The sequence below is a fragment of the Xenopus tropicalis genome, chromosome 3, assembly GCF_000004195.4.
Source record: "Xenopus tropicalis strain Nigerian chromosome 3, UCB_Xtro_10.0, whole genome shotgun sequence".
Classification (NCBI taxonomy): Eukaryota; Metazoa; Chordata; class Amphibia; order Anura; family Pipidae; genus Xenopus; species Xenopus tropicalis.
Window position 1 is genome coordinate 42167609 of NC_030679.2, and position 25568 is coordinate 42193176.

General features: G+C 37.6%; 1 protein-coding gene across 1 annotated transcript in view; it reads left to right on the forward strand.

Annotated features, from left to right (window-relative positions):
• Positions 1-3098: 3098 nt before the first annotated feature.
• drd1 (dopamine receptor D1) overlaps positions 3099-25568 on the forward strand; it is a 31947-nt gene continuing 9477 nt past the window's right edge. Inside the window, exons 1-2 of the mRNA XM_018092205.2 lie at positions 3099-3235; positions 3869-4752. The gene's annotated coding sequence lies outside the window, so the exon portion shown is untranslated. The remainder of the gene's footprint in view (positions 3236-3868; positions 4753-25568) is intronic.

A 25568-nucleotide genomic window follows, 5' to 3' on the forward strand; every position in this document is an offset into this window, starting at 1 on the left:
CACTTGCACTGACTGAAGTTTTTCCAATATTCCAGAGTAACATGCATTGGTGGAGAAGTGGATAGGGGCCGGCGCCGGGCACTAGGGAAGCACCATCTGGGGCAAAGACTGGAAAGAAGGTCTCATAACCTAGTCATGGGCAGGTGGCAAAACCAGAGTTTTTTTTAACCTAGTACTTTCAATTATTTCCTATTTCTCCTATAGTAATTGTATAAAAGAGCACGTATGTAATATCAGTGTTCTAAAAACCTGTGTGAGCTTCTTGCAAATAAGCCCTGTCGTAGTTTGCCACTGATAGTATCAAGCTGGGCAGGAACACAAACTTTTAGTGATCCTCAGGGTGACAAATTTCTCTTTAACCCCATCAGTGCTGAAGCAGTGTTCCCCATCCCTCCGCCTAGCACCAAGCAGCAGGCAGATTACCAGTGTAATGTATGCAGTCGTACACGCTCTCATTTATAACTCCAGGCACATGCAAAGCTCTGCAAGAAGAAAGCTATCTATTAGCAATGTCCCCGGGGAGCTGTGCACACATTCAGGAACATTTCATAACACAAGCCATTGTCTCTCTTGTGTCCCATATTTTAAAGCCCATTATAAATAATAACAATATAAAAAAGCAAGAGATATAAAATGCTTACTTACACTAATTTGCTTCCCTTCTTAAAATCACTTCTTTCCTACAAACATTAACAGGGAATAATGAATGTCTTTATCTCTGGAAGGAAAGCCCAGATAAAAGTATTAACAGTGGATAAGCAGAATATTCAGCTGAAGGGCTGGTTATGATTTCAGCCACACTGTCCTTACTCGGCTTTGTGGAATGGGGGAGGTTCCCTTATTAATCTCTCCCAAGGGGGTAAATGGACAGTGTTAGTTTAACCATAAAAACGATTTGTATTATCCTTTATTTGTATAGTAGCATCAGTCTTTTACAGACAGTGTGTGATCACCATTCACATCAGTCCCTACCCCAGTGCAAGCTTCATTTCCTACTAGAGATATAAATAGGTCTCATTAATCAGGGCACAATTAACTGATGTGTTTTTGGAGTGCAGGAGAAACCCCCATGTAAACATGGGGAGATTAAGATTAAGTGCCATTGTCAGAATCAAACCCAGCTAACTACTGGGCCCCTGTGCCACACAAGCAGGTTGATTAGAATTTATTTATATATATATATATATATATATATATATATATATATATATATATATATATATATATATATATATATATATATATATATATATATATTATTGGGTTCAGACACTCCCCTTTTGGTCCAACATTTAGTTCAGCCATCATAGCTAAATACAAAGATAAATATATATGTAAAGAATGGCTAATGCTAAATGGATATTTCAGACAATTAATATGGTTTCATTACCAAATCTCACCCTAACTGCCTCATAATCAAGTGTCTGTGTAGCATTTTTAATGCTTTGCATAAAGATATTAAATTACACATGCACCGAGTGATATTCACAAGCATTTCTTCGTGTTCTTACAATCAGTTGCGGGTTTTAAGTGTTTTTATGCACAATTTTCTAACGTCTGACTCATGTTCAGAATCATATTGGATGTCTATAGGAGTGCATTACAACATTAAGGCAAGTAATGCGCTTTACATGCTTCGTGACTCTTGCTGCACATGAGCTTTTTGAATGTGAAATGCGTAGGGTTAATAAAAGGCACTAGATTTGCCCAGGAGCAATAACCCATAGCAACCAATCGCCTGGTCACCTGTTTAAAAGCAAGAGAGCCTTCCTGTGTTGATGTATATGCTGTGTACTATTGAAAAGTATTTTGTTAAAAAAAAAACCCTACAGGGAATAAAACACAGGTGAATACCTGTCGGGTGTAGCTGTCAATTACTTTGGAAAAATTATGATAAATTTTGCCATTTCACTGAATTCCCACACTTGCACTGAAGTTTTCCCCAAATCCCAGAGTAACATGCATTAGTGGAGGAGTGAATAGAGACAGGCGCTGGGCACTAGGGAAGCACCATCTGGGGCACAGAACGGAAAGAAGGTCTCATAACCTGGCAAAACCAGAGCATTTTCATCACAATACATTAAATTATTTTAGATTTCTCCTGTAGTAAACATAGAGCAAAAAAGGTACCCAATGCATATATGGAGCACATAGGTGATATTAGTGTGCTAAAAACCTATTGCAACTTGTGTCAAGCTGGGCAGCAACACAAGCTTTTAGTAAACCTCAGGGTGACATTTTTCTTTTTCTTTTACCCCGTCAGTGCTGAAGCAGTGTTCCCTATCTGACTCGTGTTCAGAATCATATTAGGTGTCTATAGGATTACATTACAACATTTATGCAAGTATTGTGATTTACATGCTTCGTGACTCTTGCTGTACATAAGCTTTTTGAATGTGAAATGCTTAAAATGCATAGTTTTTAACTGCCAACCAGGACTCTTTCATTTAGAGCATTCAAGATAACTGAATGTACACAACCCCTGTGTAAGGGCTGCCTGTTACCACCAACATCTGCCTAAGAAGTGTCTGTCCCATGCTTTGCTATGGCAAAAGGCTGCAGAAGATTTTGTGCATTTCCTCGCCTGAGCACAAAAAACATGACAAAACATGTATGTACCATTTACTGCATGGGGGGAGGGCAGCCCTCCTAACAATAAATCTGTTATTCATCTCTTGAGCATTAACCTCCTGAGTGCCACAGAAACCTTCAATGTAGCAGCAGAACAGCAAAAGTCAAGACAATAATTAATAATATAAATCACCCTGATGATCGCAGCCCCTAATCTTGGCATACTGCCCTGCTAGGGCTCTGCTAAACAAAATCCGCCTTTCATCAAACACTTAAAAAAATAAACCAAACAAAAATTTTCTACAGATCCAATGAAAAATAACATATATCTGAACACAGTCGAATATACTTTCCTTCTATCTAACCAACGAATGCTGTTATATATCATAATTTCTATTCTTAACTTGCTACTGTTAAATCATTGCGCCTTCTGCTGCGCTCCCTGCCTAATTTCATTTTGACCACTAGGGGGAGACAGACGGTCACATTCTCCAACCAGGACAGAGCCCAATCCGTAGGAAGCACGGTCGGTTTTATGGAAACAACTGCACTTCCAAAGTGATAAAGACAAGGCAGCTTTGTTTGAATAGGGATGCTGCTTTCATCTCCTGCATCAAGCCGCCGGAACCCTTTTAAAGATCAGCTCAGTTTTCACCAAAACAATGTAAGTGATGCCATATCTTGTGACTTGTAAAAATGTTTTCCCTCTGTGGATACTATTTGTGTCCTGATATTTCTCTGTATACCAATATAAGCATGTGTTGTTTGGCACAAGCACATTAGGTTTCATTATTTGCAGTGATACAAGGTTTTATACGCTGTATTGTGACTATCATCTATTTATATCATCTATCATCTATCTATCTATCATCTATCTATCTATCTATCTATTATCTATCTATCTATCTATCTATCTATCTATCTATCATTATCTATCTATCTATCTATCTATCTATCTATCTATCATCTATCTTTTATCTTCTATCTATCTATCTATCTATCTATCTATCTATCTATCTATCTATCTATTTATCTATCTTTCTATCATCTATATATTATCTATCTATCTATCTATCATCTATCTATCTATCTATCTATCTATCTATCTATCATCTATCTATCTATCTATCTATCTATCTATCTATATATCTATCTATCATCTATCTTTCTATCTATCATCTGTCTGTCTATCTGTATATCTATCTATCATAATTTTGTGTATACACACAAACTATTTGTTTTTATCACTAGGAAGTGTCTGTAAATATTTTCTGACTGCCCATGTGGTGTGTTTCAGAGAAGGACTGACCGGCCAGTGATACAAGTACTGAAGTTGTTCACCCCTCTATTGGCTCAGGTCCTGCTGAGGGTCATCATGAAACCTTGCTCTTGGCTCGGCTACTGAAACTAGGAAGAAGTAACCCCCCGATGATATAATATACTCTAACAGATTCATACATTAGACCGGATTGCAAGATTGATGCTTTCAGATGAAAAACAGCCAGCAAAATGTCAAAATGTGGACTACAGCCAGGTGTCTCCTCCAGTATGGACAGTGGAACCTTCTTTTGTTTGCATAAGTAAAGCTTTGAAGGATGTGGAAAAATAAACGCAAAGGCATGATTCCACGATAGACTTTTTTATGGGAAAGCCTCTGACTACAAACTACTGGGAATTTTTGCTTTCACACGAAAACCATTGGAATCTCAAGGCAATTTGACAGCAGATTAGAGATTCCTAGAACACTTTCTCGCACTGCAGGACACTTGGAATTCTGACTTGTAGTGAGATTAAACAGTTAATTTAGGAGCTTCCCAAACACGGCATTATTGGAAGGCACTTGACATCAGTGCCAGTTTATTAGAAACATTTTTACTTTTTTTAACAGTAATAAGTATTGAAACCTGGTAAGTACAAAGGTGTATAAATGAGGAGCTTTTGTCTGAAATTGTCTGAATTGGCATGGATAGAACCCAAGTATGGAGGATAAAGGGATGCTCATATTTCCTCAAAGCCCTCAGGAGAGAGCCAGCGTACACTGAATATTCTTGGTTATACAGCAACTCTGTGGAAAAAAGAATGTAAAAGTACAAGCAGACTTAAAGGAGTCCAACCAAGTATAAAAAGTTCTGCATCCAAGTTGTGGAGCTTATCTGGAACCAGGGGTCAGTCTCCTATCAGGTAGAGTATCAGTTTTTTAATGGGCAAAGTATTGTATAGAGACATGCTGGCAGCTTTATTATTTAGCTCAAAACATGATGATATTGATTTAAACTTTAGTAATTGCCGTCAAAAATATCCTCATTGTAGGTTTGCCCTTATCATCAATCCATTACTCTCATTCCACTGGGATATTAATAGTTTTAAAAGTCAACTTAGAACAGTGGTGCTGGTCGGATCTATTTTCTTTATTGTATTTCTTTCCCCTGGTAGGTAATTTATTGTTCAGCCAGACGAATCAATAGCAAACAAAATATACATAATATATAAAGCAGGGATTGTTAATCAATTGATCAGGACCCCAAAATGGATCCCCATCTCCTCCATAATGATATATCCAACTAAAACTGAAAATAGTAATTCAATTAAGGTTCATACTGGTTTATACTAGTTTTGGGTTACAAACTTGGGTCCCCTGACATAAAGCTTAAGAGACCCTGATATTACTAGTGGTTCTATAGGTTTAGTAAGTTTTAGGGTAAACAGAGTTATGGAGCTTTAATAGTTGTTATAAGGATGATCATTTCTAGTTAAACTGGCACATCGGCAAATGCGTGGGCTAAACTTTTCCTTTATGATGATTGCAGGACATAAGTAATAAGAGCTTTGTAGACGGATGATAATATGCTTGAAATCCAGTTTTACGACTTCAAAGCTGACTTGAATGTAAGAACAGAACAGTAACAGTATTTAAGAGTAGATAACTGGATTATGGCATTTCGTAACAGCTCTATAAGCAGCAAGTAAGTGGAATGTAATAAAAAATATATATACAGTATTAGCTGTACTCAGCCTATAATATTACTCTGCAGTGCTATATGACAAATTAGTCACCGTATTTTAACTGTTAAGAGAAAAAACAATATGGCTGTGGTTTATGCTGGCAGAGTGGTATAATACCATTTGCTTTCACTTATGGTCAAGTGTGTATATCATAAATCTCTTACATGCACCTGACATAATGCAAATAATGATGCATATTGCCTTATCATTGCAGTAATACCTAATTATTGCTGTGCAAATTCATTTAATTTCTTCTGGGGATCAGCCCATGGCGATTACCTCAGTCTGTTCAGAGAACACATGGACTGCCTCTGTAAAGCCTATCACAGCTTGTATCAGTAATTCATTTAAGAAATAAAGTTTCTGAAGAATCTTGCAACATCACTGGCATTCTGTGTATGATATTGTGCATTCACTTATAATGCAACTGGACAAACTGGATCTCCCATTAACTTGGAAACTAGTGCTGTCATTTTTCACTCACTTGGCAAGAGAAATGCAGTCATATTGAAGAGAATAGAAATAAGTATAAGAATAGAAAGCCTCTTCCTTAGCAGGGATGCAAGTGGAATTTTTGCTCTTAAGGAAACAGAATGTATAGATCTCAAGCTATGTAAAATGCAGAAATAATGAATCCTCTTTGGCAGAACATTGCTCAGTAGTAATGAGTGGTCCATTGTGAGTTCTGCACCTCCCTATAGATCTGTAGAGCAGAGCAGTTCTATTACAGAGAGACTGTAGTTCCACCAGTAGGGAAACCCTGCCTTACATTCAGAAGCCAGAAAACCAAAACTGGATTGACCTAATTTTCCTAGAGCTGTTAATACCGACTGAGGGAAATATATGCCTGACCCTTCACATTCACTTACGCCACTGTATTTCTTTTTTAAAGTGACAGCATTAACAAAGTGTGAGTTACACAGCTAACCATACAAGGGGAACTAGCCTTTCAACTATATCTCTGTATATGTTATGCATTGTTCTTTATTTATATAGCATTGAGATATCAGGCCATGCCCCAGTGGAATTTACAATTAAAGGTCCCTATCACATTAAACAAACAAGCTACTGTTATATATGTACCTGGAAAAAAACCATTGAGAACATATAAACCCCTAAAGTGTCAAATTTAGGATCCTATTACTGCAAGACAGCAGCATTAACTTCTGAGCTGCCTATACCTAATGCAGAATATACAGAATGGTGTAATAAGAACTGGACACTTCATGAGAAAATTGAGCTGTTAATAAAAATCACAAATCGCTTCTTGTACGAGGCCTAAATAATGACCAAATTCTGTTCCCTACCAGAGCGAGTTGATGCTTTTCTGGCAGTTTCTGGCAAGTGTGGTTGTTTTAGGTCCCTAAGGTGTTTTGTGTGGGAGACAGTGCTGGGAAACCATGGTTGCCACATCCAAGTATGCTTGTGTAATTAGGTATTAGCTGCTTCTAACTGTACATTGTGGTCATCTGTCTGCATGACCATACTGCTTCCAATTGGCTTGGTTGGCCACCAAGCCTGCATATCTGAGAGTAATCTGGTCACTTTAATGTCTCTAACCCCTTTGCATTGTTCTGGTTCCGCCTGCTGCATAAGTCTTTGGGATATACAAAATAAATATAGAGTTTTTTTTCTGCAGATATTGCTATTTTAGAGATAACAAAGCTAGGGCTTTTAAAACAATGTTTGACTGTGGCACAGAGAGGTAGAATTCCTATTTTTATGTTTACTGACTTATCTGTAAAATCTGAGCCATGTGACAATTTAGCGATTTGATGCCAGTTGTTATATGTTGCCTAGTATATAACATTATTTCAGCTGTTAAATAGATTTTATTCATTTTGCTACTTTCTACTGTGACATCTTGCTGACTCCAGGGATTCTCTAAACAGTGGTACAAGAATGAAAATAGCTGCCCGAATTATTCCTTCAACTTTAAATGGTAACAGTAATAATGGCATATACTGTACATTTATAAATTACAAGGAAGCCAAAGTAGTGCATTAAGAAGGGGGTCTTCTAAAGCTGCTGTATGAGAGGCAGTGCTCTCTGCACTGGAAACTACTCATGTGTCCCACCTCTGTACTTAACTTGGCAGAGGCTGGCCAAATACATTGGATGACATTTGAGGCCCATAGACTGCTGATCCTACCAAAAACCCAGCCTAAGGGGACATGCTAAAGTGACTGGTGCATCTCACACATGGGAGATTTTGCTTGATGTGGTTGGATCAACAGATCTCATGCTACAAGTCGATATAGTTGCAGAAATCTAAAAATGATGGCAATGATACTAAAATTGCATCTACATCTACATGAAAGATTTGCCCTCTGACATATCACGACACTGCACGCTGTATTTTCATCAAACAAGTCTGAGGCATTTGTCTGTCGTTGAAATGCATTGCCTGTCAGACATAGACACATGAAAATAAGGAAAGCATCTGACTATCTGATCAGATTTTACAAAACAACATGGAAGATCAGATTTTTTGCATCCTGTGGATCAGGTAATGTCTAACAGCAAAGTCTGACATAAATCTCTTGTGTAGTTCTACCCTATGGCTCTATGCTAGTAAAGTGTTAAAATAAATTTAGGTTGCTTTCTTTATTTCTACTCATTCAGTCACCATAGCAATCAAGAGGCTGAAACTAAAGAAAGGAAACGTGCATTGTTTTACTTGTCTACATCGGTTTAACCAGCAAAACGGATGTTGCTTTATTAATGGGCAATGCCACGTTAATCTGTCTCTTTAATTGGCGCAGGCCATAAACATTATTACAAACCATGACATGTAAAATATTTAGCAGCTCTTCCCATTTATTTGACTCCAAAGACTGAAATTAACAGGCCTTGCCAGTGTACTCTGGCTTGTAATTAAGTCTTTTAAAAACAGGACATTCTAAACATATAGGTGAGTCAGAACCTCTTGTACTTTTACAAACATCTTTTAATAATCTGGTCAGTCAAGTTCTAGTTGGCTGCTGGTGGTGTATTTCCCATGATTTTTTCTAGATATGGTTTAATAGGGTTGGGGGAATCTTCCAGTGGGTCAATTTGGGTACAGAATGCTACCTTTCCTTAGGTGCCAAAGCTCCATAGCACAGGCCAATGAACAATATATGTAATGTAACGCAAATATGTGCAAACAGCTGCACATTTTTATAATACCGTAAAAGTGCAAACTTCAGGACAATTTAAAAAAGAATAAATATAAATATACAGGGTTATAAAGGTTACTTGTAGATTGTAAGCTCTTTTGGGCAGGGCCCTCTTCCCCTCTTGTATCGGTTACTGATTGCTTTATATGTTACTCTGTATGTCCAATGTATGTAACCCACTTATTGTACAGCGCTGCGGAATATGTTGGCGCTTTATAAATAAATGTTAATGTAATTAATGTAATGTAATGTTAATTGCCATTTGCTAAGAGACCTTGGAGGAAGGAGGTTCCTGTCCTGCAGTGCTTACAATCTAAACCAGTGCAGTAACCTGAAATAGCAAAGTATCACCGCTGTCTTATTTTTGGAGTCTAAAAAATGCAGCTGCTTGTGTTCTAACTCACTGCCTAATGAGTTTATAAACCATGATTATTAACACATCTTTATAAAGCACCAACCTATTCCACAGCACTGTACAATAAATGGATATATACGCTAAGGGGCCGATTTACTAAAACTTTAATATCTCTCATATTATTATATTTAAAGATTCGACTAAACTAATTTCCACGAATGTCTGACATTTACTAAAAAATCCGAACTGAAAAAGTCCATGGGGGAAAAGTTGCAGAAACTGGGACATTTTCTAATTGTTACCCCAAAGAAACCCAGAAAACAATGAATTTAAAGAATATTACTGTTACAGATGTATGATACAGCTACTGGTATAGATGGAAAGGTGAGCAGATGCAAAGAAATGGATAGATACTCTATAATGGAATAAGTCAGTGGAATAGAAGAAAGTGGCAGAAGACCTGATAATAAATACCATAAAATTAGCAAAAATAGCATTCTTCCCAAATGAATTGAGTTTAAAAAGTTGTGTATAAAATACAGTGGTCCCTTTCAGAGATAGTAAAAAATATACATTTTGTAATAAATGTATATTAATATTGTGTTTATATAGAAGGGCAATAGTGTTATGTGCCACCCCACATGCCCCCAGTAGCATTTCATGTACAGTACTTGCTGTAGGTTTCTTTGAACATCCAGTATTCTACAAACAAATGTGTATTAAAAGACAATAGCTCAGATTCCCATCTGTAAGAGACACAGAGCTAGTCTCTATGCTTTGTGCATGGTTATTGGACAGTTCACAAATCACAGTACCGTGCAAATATCCATTGACTCTGAACTATCCTATAAGAACTGGAAACATTTCTCATTTACCCATATATCATCAAAAATGAGTTACTTTTAATCACTCTTTCATATTTATTACAGCAGAAGTCTAGACATTTTCTATTCAAATATCCTTACATACAATGTACTTGCTAACTTCACCCTTCATATAAATAAATAAATAAATAAATTCACTACAAAATCAATTTTTTTTTTCAACAAACATAATCAAACGTTGCAGACCCTGCTAGAAACCTGTTAATGCTTGTTCTGCATTTTCCAGTTATACCCCAGATCTAGTCTCTGCCTTTGGTATACAAGAACCATGTGACTTCACGTAGTGACCTAATTCATAAAAATCCCACAGGCCCTGTGGGCATTGCCATTGTGTTTATGAGGTCAGCCAGTATTGAACTGATGTTTATACAACATCAAATGTAAGTCAGTAAGATCAATAATTTTAATTATTTTTTCTTTGCATTGTTTTCTTTTTATTTAATATAAATATATAATGTTCACTCTATTTGCACTATTGCTATTTCATGACTGAAACAAAATTTCCCACTAAATAAGAAAATAATACATTTATTTATAATGATCCCTTTACCCAGCTTTATCCCATGGCTTACCGTTCATTAAAGAGATACTGACACCAGAAATTAAACCTTTTTTTACATCTATCATAACATTGTCTTTGCATGACCTTCATTTTTGCCATAAAAGTATATCCTGATGCTTTTATATTACCTGTCTGATCCCCCATGTTTCCCAATAAGGGGGCTACCATATTTGTCTAGAAGGAGGCCGTTAGCATTAGAAGCTATAACTGACAGGCTGAGAAGTGACAGTCAGGTTGGCAAAACAGTCAGGTTTAGGGACTTCAAGTAACAATTATTTACAAAAGCAAATCCCTCAGCGAAAATCAATCAACATGACCTATAGGCAACTTTTTATGTACATTCATATTTTGGGGAGTCGTTATTTAGTGTCAGTATCACTTAAAAGAGTGGATTCTAAAAGGTGGTTCTCTGGTTCTTAAAGGAGAATGCAAGTCAAAATTTAAAAAGCATACTGCCCAATAGTCGTCCTATTGTTTAGTAAAAACGCCACACTTTTGGCTCACCTAATCAAATATTTACTCAGTCACACTTACTTCACATTTTCTAGAACAGGCAGCCATCTCTAAAAAGGTATTCTCCCTTCCTTTCCCTCCTTGCTTCATCTGCACATGTGTTTCATTCCCCCCCCCCCTCGCCAGATCCGCTTCTGATTGGCTGGTGGGCATGTGTAGCTCCGAACAGGAGACAGGATCAAGTTACACACATGCTCAGAGAATAGGAAGGCTGCCGCTGGCACCTACAGGAAGGGGAGAGAGATTTCAGTGATGTCACTGTAGGCTTCACACTGCTGTAGGCTGCCAGCACCATATCTCAGAGAAGCAAGCAGGGATCTGGGAATTTAGATATGCAGTAAGTACTTAAAAAGAATGCCTTTAGACTTATTTTTAATTTATATTAACCTTTCATTGTCCTTTAATATGAAAATAAACCTGCACTAAGAAGCAGGGATTGTATGTTTATGTTACTGAGGTCAAAACCACCAAAATTGGTTTACAAAACCACAATAATTTAACAAAATGTATGTTGTGGTTAAGGCATTTTTAGCTGTGCAATAGTATTGTACACTGTTCTGAGACTTAGGGGGCCATTTATCTACGAAACACCCTCAGAGCAATGGCAGCCCTGACAGTTGATTATATAGATTGGGGGATGGCTGGGGGGCTCTAATCCTATTTGCTGATGTGTAAGGCAAGGGGCGGAGTAATAGTTTCTGCCGGGAACATTTGTTTCCTAGTAGTTAGGCAGGTTATATATAGGCATTATGGTTGAACTTGATGGACATATGTCTTTTTTCAACCCAACTTACTATGTTACTATGTTACTATGTTAAATAGACCACATGGAGTAATTTTAGCTAAAACTCACCAATAAAACATTGCTGTTGATTTTGCAGTGGAACTGTGCACTCGTCCATAATAAACAGGTTTAGGGCCATTGGGCCACATTTATTTCATATGTTTGAGTTTCAGAGAATTTAGTAAAGAACTTAAATAAAGTTTATGTTACAAGTATTTGTTCTACTATGTTACAACTGTTTGTTCTATTCGCTCAACAGGTTTCACTGCTAAAAAAAATGCTTAAAGAGTCCAATATATTTTGCGCTTTGCAGCAGATCTTTTGATTTCTCAGATTGTGTCATAGACAGATAGTAGGGGCTGACTGAAGTTTTTGAATGCAATCTATGGCGGCAAATAAAAGGCTGTCATGTAAACACTGCGTGAACTAGAGGCTAAAGCTGCTTTGGCCATAAGACAAATGCAACACCAGGCTAATTCTTGTTCTGAGGACAAATACAGGCCAAAAATCAGCTCTTACATGCCAATCAGCCGACCCTTTTTCCTGCACCCAGAGCCACTGCGTTGGGCTGGGTGCAGACACACAGGGTGAGTTTTGTTGCCAAAATCAGCTCCATGTGCCGTATGTTTATTTACAGGCCGAGGATCAGCCTAGTGTGGCTGTAGCTCATAGTTTTACTAGTTCCCCAGAGTCCTTTGGGGACTATATGTATGCAAATCCCATGTCACATCATTTTCTTACAGATACAAGTCAAATTTTGGACCCTCAGCATTACTGAATGTGTCTTCTTTAGAAATAATGAACATACAAAAAATATGGATCTAGATAATCAGCTCAGATACTATGCTGCAAATGCGTTTATTGCTATAAATAAACCCCTTCCTTTATAGCAATGATCCCCAACCAGTGGCTCAGGAGCAACATGTTGCTCACCACCCCCTTTGATGTTGCCCCCAGTGGCCCTAAAGTAGGTGCCCATTTCTACAGTCCTGGCTTGGAGGCAAGTTTTGGAAGCACAAAGACACAGTTTTACTCCAAGCAGAGCCTCCTGCAGGCCAGCAGTCCACATGGGGCTACCAAATAGCCAAATCTTAATTTTGCATCTCCAAAGAACATTTTTCATGCTTTTGTGGCTCCCCAACACTTTTTAAATCTGAATGTGGCTCACTAGTAAAAAAAGGTTGGGGATCCCTGCTTTATAGTATCTTTATTGAATACCTGAATCCACCTTCTTTTTGTATGCAATTTGTGTTTGTTAGGATGAAAGCAGTGAAGAAGGTACTGGACTGATAATGGCCCTTGCTGAATGGGCCCAGGCAGAGTAAACCCTTGCTAGTTTGTGTACCAATCTTATTCAGCTTGTGGTAGACTACCAAGTGTGGCATGGCTTGGGATACCATATGCTGCATGCCTTGGAGCTGGTGAGTGATATTGCAGAAACTCAAAGTGACCTGTGGGTCAGAGGAGAATTTATTCACAGATAACATATGTGGTCTGATAAGGATCAGCTGGATCCTGACGAGGAAACACTGATAGGGAATATTTTGCCCTTGCAGAAAACACTTGTTCAGCAGTTTTTGATTATATACAACAAGATTCACTGTTGGAAAGCCTGAAGGTACCATATCCAAGAGAGAATTCATTTTAAATCATATCTTACTTTCTGATAAATGTACCAGAAAATATGTTTCCTACAATTGGTTTTGTTTATATGTAGTACCAGTTTATGTCTATGGGGCCTTGTATCCGGTATCCATGAATAGGTGGCCCTGCCAGGTTAGGTAGGGCCGTAATTCATTCCTCATTAATTCCACATGTTGAGTATGTAGCGATCAGTGTAAATAATGCTATGTAAAATCTACCCATACATATTCCTTTTGTGAAATACAATACAATGAGATTTACTGTGCCTAAAAGCTAAAACTTGGCAAGATCATGTAGAAGTCAATGGAAAATGTCCCTTCCCTTCCCTGGTAGAGATGTAGCGAACTGTTCGCCGGCGAACTAATTCACGCAAACATCGGGTGTTCGCAAGTTCGCAAACTTTTCGCGTATGTTCGCAATTTGGGTTCGCGTGGCGTTTTTCCGCTGCGTTTTTTCTCGGCCTAAAAACGCCGCACAAGCCACACATGGCGTTTTTCAGCAAATCCAGTTTCCATGGTGCTAATAGTGCGAAATAGCAAAAAACGCAGCGTATTTCCGCTAGGTCTGCCAGCTGCCTTTGCGATTTTACGCAACGCTGTGTCAACAAAGTATTTTTCAAATAAATTTTTGCCATTGATCCCCCTCCTCCCATTGAAGTCTATGGGGTTCACAAAGTTCGCGAATATTCGCACTTTTTGGCGTAAGTTCGCCAAAAAGTGGCGAAATCCAATCGAGAATCTGTGGCAAGATCTGAAAACTGCTGTTCCCAAACGCTGTCCATCTAATCTGACTGAGCTGGAGCTGTTTTGCAAAGGATTTCAGTCTGTAGATGTGCAAAGCTGGTAGAGACATACCCTAAAAGACTGGCAGCTGTAATTGCAGCAAAAGGTGGTTCTACAAAGTATTGACTCAGGGGGCTGAATAATTACGCACACCCCACTTTGCAGTTATTTATTTGTAAAAAATGTTTGGAATCGTGTATGATTTTCATTCCACTTCTCACTTGTACACCACTTTGTATTGGTCTTTCACGTGGAATTCCAATAAAATTGATTCATGTTTGTGGCTGTAATGTGACAAAATGTGGAAAAGTTCAAGGGGGCCGAATACTTTTGCAAGCCACTGTATATGGGTTTATGATTAATAGTGAAGAAAAGCTTATTTTGCAGGTTTTAATATAAGTAAAATGTAATTTGCAAATATATATGGGTATAAAGTTTTGAGGTTCATTGCAAACTACTATTTGAAATCCTGAGGGAAGGGCTCTTTTAAGCAATTAAGCGAGGATCTGAAAATAAAGATAATTGATGCCTACAAAAGTAGAGAAATGCTATAATACTTCGAGCATGAGGAGAAGTACTTCTATACTGACCAGAAAGAAGCAGCATTTTATAAAAAAAAAAATACACAACTGTTAAACATGGGGTTAATCCTTTATGTTTTTGGGTTGTGTGGCAGGCAGTGGCACAGGAAACATACATGTAGAGGGAAGAATGGATTCCAGTAAATAACAGAAAATTCTTGATGCCAGTGTGAAACAGTCAGCCAAGAAGCTGAAAAGGGGATGTGGGGATCCTACAACAACCAATTGATACTAAATATGCCTCAAAAGCCACCAAAAGCTACTTAAAGAAAAGCAAGATGAAGGGTTTGGAATGGTTCTCACAGTCCCCTGACTAATGCATCACTGAAAATCTATGGGTAGATCACAAACATGTAATATGGCCCAAAAAGATCTTGTAATTAAAAGAGATCAGCAAGGAAGAGAGGGCAATGGTCCCTACAGCAAGAAGTGAAAGACACTTGCTGGATACAAAAGTCATTTACAAGCTGGGATCTCTACCAGTGGGGGTGTTACTAAATACTGTTTTACTAGGGTGCTCAAACTTTTACACGTTCCACAGTTACTATAGAAGTATTAGTAATAGTTAAAGTTAATGAAATAAAATGTAACTGTTCATGAACACTTGCAAATGTGTTGTTTTTTAACACACTGATTCCTGCAGTAGTTGTTATCACCTCACTTACATAATTATGTAAGTAAACCAAATATGTCTTTTGGCAAGGGATGCCCAAATTTTTGCATTCAGCTTTATATACTTGAACAGATAGAAGATACCGATTCCTAGTGGGCCAAGAATATAACAGCTTATACTTGTATTTGAATATCTATATTTCTCAATACCTTTATGTATGGGCCTGTCAGAAAAAAATGCCCCGGTAGTACAAATAATTGCATAGTATAAGGAGCGCTGGGAGAAACAGTCCCTTGGGGTTAGTTACCAGGTATTGAAGTTGTCTCATCCATGTAGACTGAAGGATGCCAGAGTTAAAGCAGGTCCTCATTGATAGGTTGAACGATTAAGGATAATTTTCTTCTAACCATTTTAGCATGGTACTATTAGAATAATAATCCTTTTTCTTTTACATCAACCATCAGCAAATACAATGAAGTAAAGTATTGCACTTTGGTACTGTAGTTTCTTCCAGCGTTTTGCTGGATCCACATGTATGTACTGAGTGCTCATTTATTTATATAGCACCAAAAGTTATGCAGGTCTTTAAAGGATTTCTATAACAAACAAGGGACATGCAAAACATTTACAAACAAGGATTACAAATCGGTGGTGTAAATAGTTGGCACCAGGCCGCCCCCCCCCCCAAGGGGCCCAACGCACAGTGACTCCTACCCACCCCCTGTCTGCCTGCATCCCCCATTTCCCACCCACAGGTAGGAGAGCGGCTGGGGAGGGGGATTTCTTTAAAACTATAGTGGAAGCAGACCCCAAGGTCCAGGCCTCCCTGCCTCCTGTCCCCCTCTGTGACTGCAGGGTCCACTTCCCCTATAGTTAAGCCAGTGTTTTTTAGTTTGTAATTGAGACAACTGGATTAGAATTTACAGCCTAAAAGGAAATGAATCAGTAAATTAATATTTTTTTTTTTTCATTTTTAAGTGCAAACAATACATTTTAAAGCAGGAGAACTTTCACAAACAGGCACAGTGAACGCTTTATGGATGAGAATTAGTCAGGCATATTTAAAACGTTTACAACCGTATAAAGAAAAAGGTTTCAGTATCAATCTACTTAGCACCATCTGAGTCAGTTATAGTGTTCTTTTAATATACCTGTACTTGATTATACTTTTGCAGTGGTGTCTCCTATTGCTGCGATTGTTTGGTAGGAATTTCTAGAATAGTATTGGGACATAAACAAGATAAAAGTAAAACCAGAAAAGAGAAGGAAAAAAATAAGCAATAATAGGGAAAATAAAATTGCAGTTGCTCCGTCGCTCTGTTATCAACCTTTTGACATCTTCATCAGTTGATATTTGACCTTTTTATTTATATCCTCTTTTTTTTAATGTTAGTGCCCCTTGTCCAATGTCATTTGAGTTAATGAATATTTAATCCCCCAGGTATAGGGCAGTGGTAAGACAAACTTACTTGGAGTATATTTATTAGAGCATTTTCTATTCATAGAAAGTCAGAAGCCACTGAAGGCTTCACCTTTGAGACTTGTAACAGATCATGTTATTATGGTACAGTGCTTTGACTTATATTGCCCCAAAGGAAATTATTTTAAGCAATAACATTTTAAACAAGAGAAGATTTATTTTATTTCTGGGCAGCAAATGCAAGGAATGGTTTATTTTTGTCTAGATAGTGTAAAGCCATTTTGGATCATCTTAATGGCCGCTTGCTTTATAGCCTTATACATTGTTTAGGTCACTAATTTAAATGTACCGAATTGAATTAGGAGGCCAGGGGGAAAGGGTATTGATTTTATTTGGGTCAGCACAATACAGTAAGTCAGAGTACAGGAATGTATACATTAAGAAAACAAAATCAGTCACAAAGAGAAAGAAGTAAGAATGTAATTCCAAGATAAAATAATTGATTATGATATATCAGCCCTTTATTTACTGTCCCTTTGGACTAATGGGGTAATGTAATAAAAGGCACTAAGTTTGCCCAGGAGCAGTAACCCATAGAAACCAATCAGCAGGTAGCATTTATTGGTCACCTCTTTAAAAGAAAACATCTTTTTGGTTGCTATGGGTTACTGCTCCTGGGCAAATGTAGTGCCTTTTATTACATATGGAGATAGACTGGCGTTTCTTAATGCTGCCATTTACAGTGAAAGAGACTTGCCTATATAATAAAGCATGAAAAAATGATTTGTGGATCAAATGAAAGAGAAATAATTATCATGGGATAGTGAAATCCCATTGCTTTATAACATTTTAATAACTTCTCTATATATTTTTGATGAGCTGGGTTGACTTTTATTTCTATTCCTTCTGCTTTAGAAATATACGCTTCATATTTAGATTGGAAATACGTTGATTTTTCTGTTCTTTTATTGTTATTGTTATAAATAAATGGGGCCATTGTGACACCTACTGCTTAATTCCATGATGCTATAGAAAATATAATTAATTTTCTTTATAATGGCTTTATTTATTGTAACATTGCATTCAGTGTGCTATAAAGACTGTACTATACATAGAAAGAGGAACCCAAAAAGGGATATGGCAATTAATGCTTATACTGCATCCTCCTGAATTACTTATATTCCTATAATGCCATTTGAAAAGGATTATGCCACTTGTAGTGAAACCGTGTAAGTTTCAATGCTTTATTCCCGCTGCTCATTAGCAAAGTTAAATTAAGCATCTAGAACAATGGAGCTTGCTGTTTCTCAAACAAAAGCATGCCAGGAAATCATAGTAAAACAGCTCCATTTTTTAATTGAAGTGAGCTCATTTTAGCAAGATTATCCTACTAATAAGGAGCTCAGTATGTAGTGCTGCCACATATGGCTTCTATTTCAGGTGGTTAGCTCTTAGCTAAATGCATTACTTAAGAGAAATAATAAACTGAAAAAAGCAAATAAAAAGGTTCAAATATAACATCAATTCTTTATTCGGCAGTTTGTTTCACTTTCTTGAGTATCAACAAGATTAATGTTTCTATAATCTGCTCATCGTTCACTCGCATTGGCAACATTGCCCATTCATCTGTACAGAAGGGATTCCTTGCATAAACAGCTCACCTCACCTGCTTTGTCATATTCTTCATTTAAAACCAGACTCAACCACCAAAAGTTAGACTTTTAATATGAGTGTGCATGACTCTAGGTGCAATATTGGCAGCGAATTTGCACCCATAAAAATGCTTTACACCTAGCGATTGCCCCATCTGGGCTACACTTGGTAGAGATCAAGGGAGCCCTTTACTTGTGCCCTGAGAAACCCTGACATTGAACATACAGACTTGTGCCTCCTTGTGGTCGGAGGCAATCGTGGCATAGTGCATAGTAGGTTTTTAGTGGGTAAGTAGCAAATCTGTTTGTATCTCCTTAATAAATTAACCCTAATTAACCCATAATTCTAAGCATTTCAATTGTAGTGCCTCACTAAAGGAGAAAGGTGGGTCTTTTACAACTGGCTGAATACCTTTGGGGAAATATAATAAAATTGAATAATGTAAAAGTCAATAGCAAAGTAAAAGTTTGTGAAATGCAAAAAAAAAGGAAAAATCCTTCTGCAAACAAATTATTTTGTCTAATATCTATCTAATGAAAAATATACCTGCCAGATATCACAATGTTATTTGGACAGATACCAGCTGGGCAGGCCATCTGTTTGACAGTGGCATCATACAAGCTCCAAGCTCTTGACTTTTCCTGAAGGGGCTAAGTTTGCAGTTGCGGGCCAGCTTTACATATGAACTGAATTGTTTGAGACTTTGGTATCTGATATGGATCTGATTGCATATTATTGTTGCTGGAAATTAACAATTGTCCCCTCCAGAGAAAAGAAAATCAAAACCATAGTGGATTTAATTTAGACTTCGATATGTAACATGACCCATAGGGGCCCATTTACTTACTCACGAACGGGCCGAATGCGTCCGATTGCGTTTTTTTCGTAATGATCGGTATTTTGCGATTTTTTCGGAAAATTATCGCAACTTTTTCGTTACCAATACGATTTTTGTGGAAAAACGCGAGTTTTTCGTATCCATTCCGAAAGTTGCGATTTTTTCGTAGCGTTAAAACTTGCGCAAAAAGTTGCGATTTTTTCGTAGTGTTAAAACTTGCGCAAAACGTTGCGCCTTTTAAAAAGCGCAACTTTTCACGCAAGTTTTAACGCTACGAAAAAATCGCAACTTTCGGAATGGCTACGAAAAACTCGCGTTTTTTCGCGCAAATCGTATTGGTAACGAAAAAGTCGCAATAATTTCCGAAAAGTCGTAAAGGCGCCGAAAAAATCGCAAAAAATACGAAAAAGTCGTAAAATGTTCGTTTTCCAATCGGAATTTTTCCAATTCGGATTCGAATTCGTGGGTTAGTAAATCAGCCCCATATTGTTTGTGTTACACTATGGGCAACAGCTATTTTTCAAGGAAAATATACCAATATCTAGGGGCAGATTTACTAAAACTCTAAATTTTCCAATTTTTTTCTTTTTATAAATTCGAATAAACTCATTTCCATGAATGTCTGACATTTTGGTAGATTTATCAAAATGTTAGTTTAGGTGGAAGATTCATCAAAATGTGAGTTTAGAGCCTGATATATAAAAACTCACCCACGTTAGAACTCACCATTTAATAAATACACTTCTATCCCATGGGAATAAATAGAACGTGGGTGAGTTTTTATGGATTAAGCTCTAAACTCAAATTTTAATAAATCTGTCCCTAGAGATTACCACAAAAAAATCACCCACTTTCTATGGGATTTTTATAAATCATATTTATCAAACTTTCACCCATTGATAAATACGCTTCTAAAAATCCCACAGGAATGAATAGAACATGGGTGAGTTTTTAAACTCACATTTTGATCATTCTGGGAAAAAAATCACAAAACTACGACTTTTTCAAATTGTCGTGCCGAAACCTTTACTTTTTCAAATTGACACACAAAAAACAAGCATTAAATATCTGAAAATTTTCGAAGCCAAGAAGGATCTTCCAGGGAAGGGACATCTGCCATGGATTTCTACATGATCTCAACAAGTTTTAGCTGGAGAATTGTCGGATTTGAAATTTAGCAGTTAAAAAAAAATGGCCCCCCTAATGTCATGTGCACTTACATACACTTTACCAACTTACTGTATATTATAGATCGTGTTGGATAATGGCTTTGTAAAAAAAACAAAAGCAGCAAACATTTTATTAGCCCTGATGGAAAAGGAAATGTTTTTATAGGCCAATAAACTCAAGTTTTAGTAGTTTCTGCTGCTCTGAATATTTCAGCACTTGATGTTGTAAAGAATTTAAAACTGACTTTAATAGATTAATGGCCTTGACACTGTTTAGAAGGAAGACAAATGGGAAAGCTGGTTGAACTGAATAGTACAGTGACAGAAAGCTCACAAATATAAGGCGGTTGAAAGTAGAAAGAAACTTTCTTCATTAAAGTAGCACAATACTGTAAGTATGTACCTTCCCGCTGTATGTAAAAGGTGGTCGCTGACTAAAAATCCAATTAAAACATAACCTTTATTATGAATCCATAAGCTTTTCAGGTGAATAAAAAAATACAGAAAAAGAAATCAATAACATAGACTCCTGCGGGTTATTGAAAACCTTGTGAGATTTGTGGCTAAAAACATCTTCTCACATATAATATAATAAGGAACTGATGGTGTTTGATACAGTGCTAAATAATATAACCCCAAAGGGGCACTTTATGACATGAAAGGCAGGAAGGAGGGATGCAGTCTGGCATGTTTTTGTGGTTTGCACCCAGCCTTCCAGCCTAGATAATACCGGCATGTCTCTGTGCTCCATTTCAGCACAGCTATATTAATTAAAACATATTTCGAATTGTCGGATTTGGTATTGCAAAATAGATCCAAAATCCATTTTGCAATACCGAATCCGACAATTTGACAATCTGTCTGCTGCTGTTTCTAAACTTGTGGGCATGGGTAGGGGACAGGATGAAGAATGCCTACTTTCACCCCACTGCCCACCCTTAATGAATATAGCTGTGAGAGAGCAGCATTTGCTCCCCTAGTCATTTCATGGGATTTCCCATAGCTTTTTAATTATCTTTTTAAAGCTGATCTGTAGTGATGGGCGAAATGTTTTGGCAGGCATGGCTTTGTGATGAATTTTGCTTCGCAAACCGGATGAAAAAATTTGTTGCGGAAAAATTCGCGAGCGTCCAAAAATTGTCGCCCGCGACAAAAGAATAGCTGTGGGTGACAAAAGAATAGCCGCTGGTGACAAAAGAATAGCCACGCAACAAAAAAATTGCCGTGGGCGACAATTTTTTTTGACGTGTGACATTTTCGCTGGGACAGATTCGCTCATCACTACTGATCTGCATTGAAACTGCTATCACTTCCACACTTTTACAAAGGCACGAACGCTCTGAGCGTATTTTCGGCAAATTTTTCTTGCAGTTGCACAAAAAAATCGGAAAGGTTTTACCGCTGTTTACAATTGTACGGTATGAAAATTTAGTGACTTTCGGATCGCCAATATGATATTATCATGACTAATACGATTTTTTCGTAAGCATTTTCGTGATATATGCGATCTTCAGAAATTTTAATTTCCAATCCGAATTTTTCCCATTCGGGATTTGAACCCTTGATTTTATAAATCTGCCCCTTAGGCTGTTTCAGAAATACTGACCACAGTACCCTGCAGTTTAGCCTTTCAATTGACCTTTTCCCATACACCCTCCCCAATTTAGTTAAATTTAGAATGATAGATTAATAACAGGACACATACCATAAGATATGGCAATTTGCACTTGTTTTTGTAGTTTTTTCTTAGCACTTATGATAGTATATAAGCACTGTTTGTAAATAAAGTAAGTTATCATTTCTATTTTTTACAGTTTGTTTTGTTAAAGGTGATATGTTGCAGCCCTTTATTGCTGATTAAAAATAGGCTCTTATTTAAAAAAATATGTTTCATTCAAGTTATTAAGGTAATTCAATAAAGTAAGGGGGTAGAATCTCCTTCCCCAATTGCATGTTAGCTTCGATACTGACTGACTCAATGCAGAAAGTTTCAGTAGAAAATCACATTTAATTTAATAGCATGGAACAGTACACACTCATATCTCCTTTGGTGAACCGTGGTAATCTGTTTGTTCACCCTTTGATAAATATGTCCCTTTGCAGGACTGGAACTAGAGGTAGGCAGAAGAGACATGCGCCTAGGGCACGGGGGGGGGGGGGGGTTGGGTTGTGCTAGGACCTTAGACAGATGCCTCTGCTACCTCCTCCAGCCCTGTGAGTATTGCTCACTCAGCATCAGTATTGTAGGTGCTGAACAAACGGCTGAAGGGAGAGAAAGTGGTATGGTTTGGTGGTGAGTGGGTGGACTATGGGGGAGTTGGCATGCACGGGTCGGATGAGCAGTCATCATTGCCTTGGATGCCTGTTGCATTAGGAACCCTGAAAATGAATGCATAAATACCATACCACTTTCTCAACCCTTTTGTTTCACCATTTTTTCATAAAATTATATATATCCTAGAAGATCCATGATAGCAGCAGTGATGTTGTTGTGGAGACATGGTGCTGTATAAAAAGATGCTTTCAAAGATTTGTAATTATGGTGTTTTTAATTAAAATTTGGTATTTTTGGTTGGGATGCTCTGGCACAGTAGATACCCCCCTGGCCTGCTTTCAAATCTCGCTTAAAGTCTGGCATCTCTGCACTTCGGAGACAAATCTAGGGCTCATTTCAGCTTGACGTGGACTTCATCCTGGAGCACAGAATGCTGAGATATTGAGTTGACCTGCTGTATATTACTACTGTGTGGTGTTATCCTATTTCCAATCTATATTGTAACAGCTCTTCAACAGAGGAGGAAAGGTGTAGAATTGATTTGTTAAATCACAAATTTCCCTTTCTTGGTCACGAATCCCATTCAGTTTAGCTGTGTTTCTTTTCTGAAAGAACTGAACTGTGAATGAGGAGGCCTGTCAGTCAGAGAAGAGCGATCTGCAGTCTGAAGCTAAAAATGGATTTCAGCCAGCTGGAAAGGTCTTACTGCCTTCTAAGAAGCCAATTCATTATTTAAGTGAGCTCTGGCATTGAAAACAACTTTTTTAATCCAAGATCATTTGCGATGTTCCATCAAACAGGTTTATCAAGCAATTGATAAAATTTATGATATATATCATGTTACAGAGAACACTCTGAATACATTATGGGCCAGGTTAGATTTACTAAGGCACAAAAAGAAAACAAAAGCCCATTTAACTTTAATTCTTTTTTTTTCCTCAAGCATAGAAACATGTTTAAATATGGATAGAACCAAACCAGCTGGGAATACTGTTTGCAGTGAAGATTTTGTTGAACATAATGTGTCCTGGTCCTGCACTGGGAGCTACAGCTATTCCTCAGGGCATGCAGTTGAATTTGCTAGGTCTCATTTCAGAAGCAAGCCTGAGTTACAGTCTTCATACTTGTGCTGTATAAACCTTTGGAGGGGATGGGGGTATTTATGAAGGTATGAACTTGATAGTATAAAAACAGCAAAACAGAAAAATTACAAACGATAACTATTTATAAAATAAGTATGTATATGTATATATACTGTATGCATTATAAATTCAATAACAGTAGACTGCTCTAAACTAAGGGTGGCATTTTTTCCGATTCAGATTTTTTAGTGCTAGTACAGGTATCAGATCCCTTATCCGGAAACCGATTATCCAGAAAGCTCCGAATTACGGAAAGCCCATCTCCCATAGACTCCATTTTTATCGAATAATACAGTATTTTAAAACTGATTTCCTTTTTCTCTGTAGTGATAAAACAGTACCTACTCCTATTGGGTTTAATTAACGTTTTCTTGATTTTTTAGTAGACTTAAGGTATGGAGATCCAAATTACGGAAAGACTCCTTATCCGGAATACCCTTATCCAAGCATTCTGGATAACAGGTCCTATACCTGTGATGACTTTTTTAAATTTACTATGGGGCTGATTTACTAACCCACGAATTCGAATCCGAATTGGAAAAATTCCGATTGGAAAACAAACAATTTTTTTGCGACTTTTTCGTATTTTTTGCGATTTTTTCGGCGCCTTTACGACTTTTCGGAAATTATCGCGACTTTTTCGTTACCAATACGATTTGCGCGAAAAAACGCGAGTTTTTCGTAGCCATTCCGAAAGTTGCGATTTTTTCGTAGCGTTAAAACTTGCGCGAAAAGTTGCGCTTTTTTCGTAGCGTTAAAACTTAAAAGGCGCGACGTTTTGCGCAAGTTTTAACACTACGAAAAAAAACCCAACTTTTTGCGCAAGTTTTAACGCTACGAAAAAATCGCAACTTTCGGAATGGCTACGAAAAACTCGCGTTTTTCCGCAAAAATCGTATTGGTAACGAAAAAGTCGCGATAATTTTCCGAAAAAATCGCAAAATACCGATCATTACGAAAAAAACGCAATCGGACGCATTCGGCCCGTTCGTGAGTAAGTAAATGGGCCCCTATGTGTCTAAATGGCTAAAAATTTAAATCTGCCAGCTAAAACTTGCTGAAATCATGTAGAAGCCAATGGCAGATGGCCCTTTCCTGCCCTGGAGGATCCTTGTTATGCTTAGAAACTTTAGAGGTTTCGGATGTTTGATGTTGGTTTTTCGTGCAACAATTTTTTATTATTTTTCGGTGACTTTTTCTGCGCTGACTTTTTCAGTTCAGACTTTTATGTAAATGTAAGACAAAGTGAGTTTATTTGAATTTTTAAAAATAAAAAAGAAATGTTAGAGTTTTATTATATCTGACTCCTTAAAGGCGGAACTGACATTTTGGCTTTCTCAAAGTTGTAGAGTGTGGTAGAAACCCCCTGATACACAAAGTATGGTGGGCAGGGGCACTGCTGCCATGAGGGGAATTGAGAAACTTGCCTCAGGCGGCAGCGTCCTTCAGCGCTAGGGGCGGCAAAAAACAATCCTGGTAAATTGGAATATTGGCTCTTCTAGTGCTAGCGATGCATCCCCCTGCATGACCCACTCCCACGCAAAAAAAACTATGCATGGAGAGATAAAGAGGGGTGTCATGTCTAGGCTACCTCAGGGTGGCACTAGGTGCACTAGGT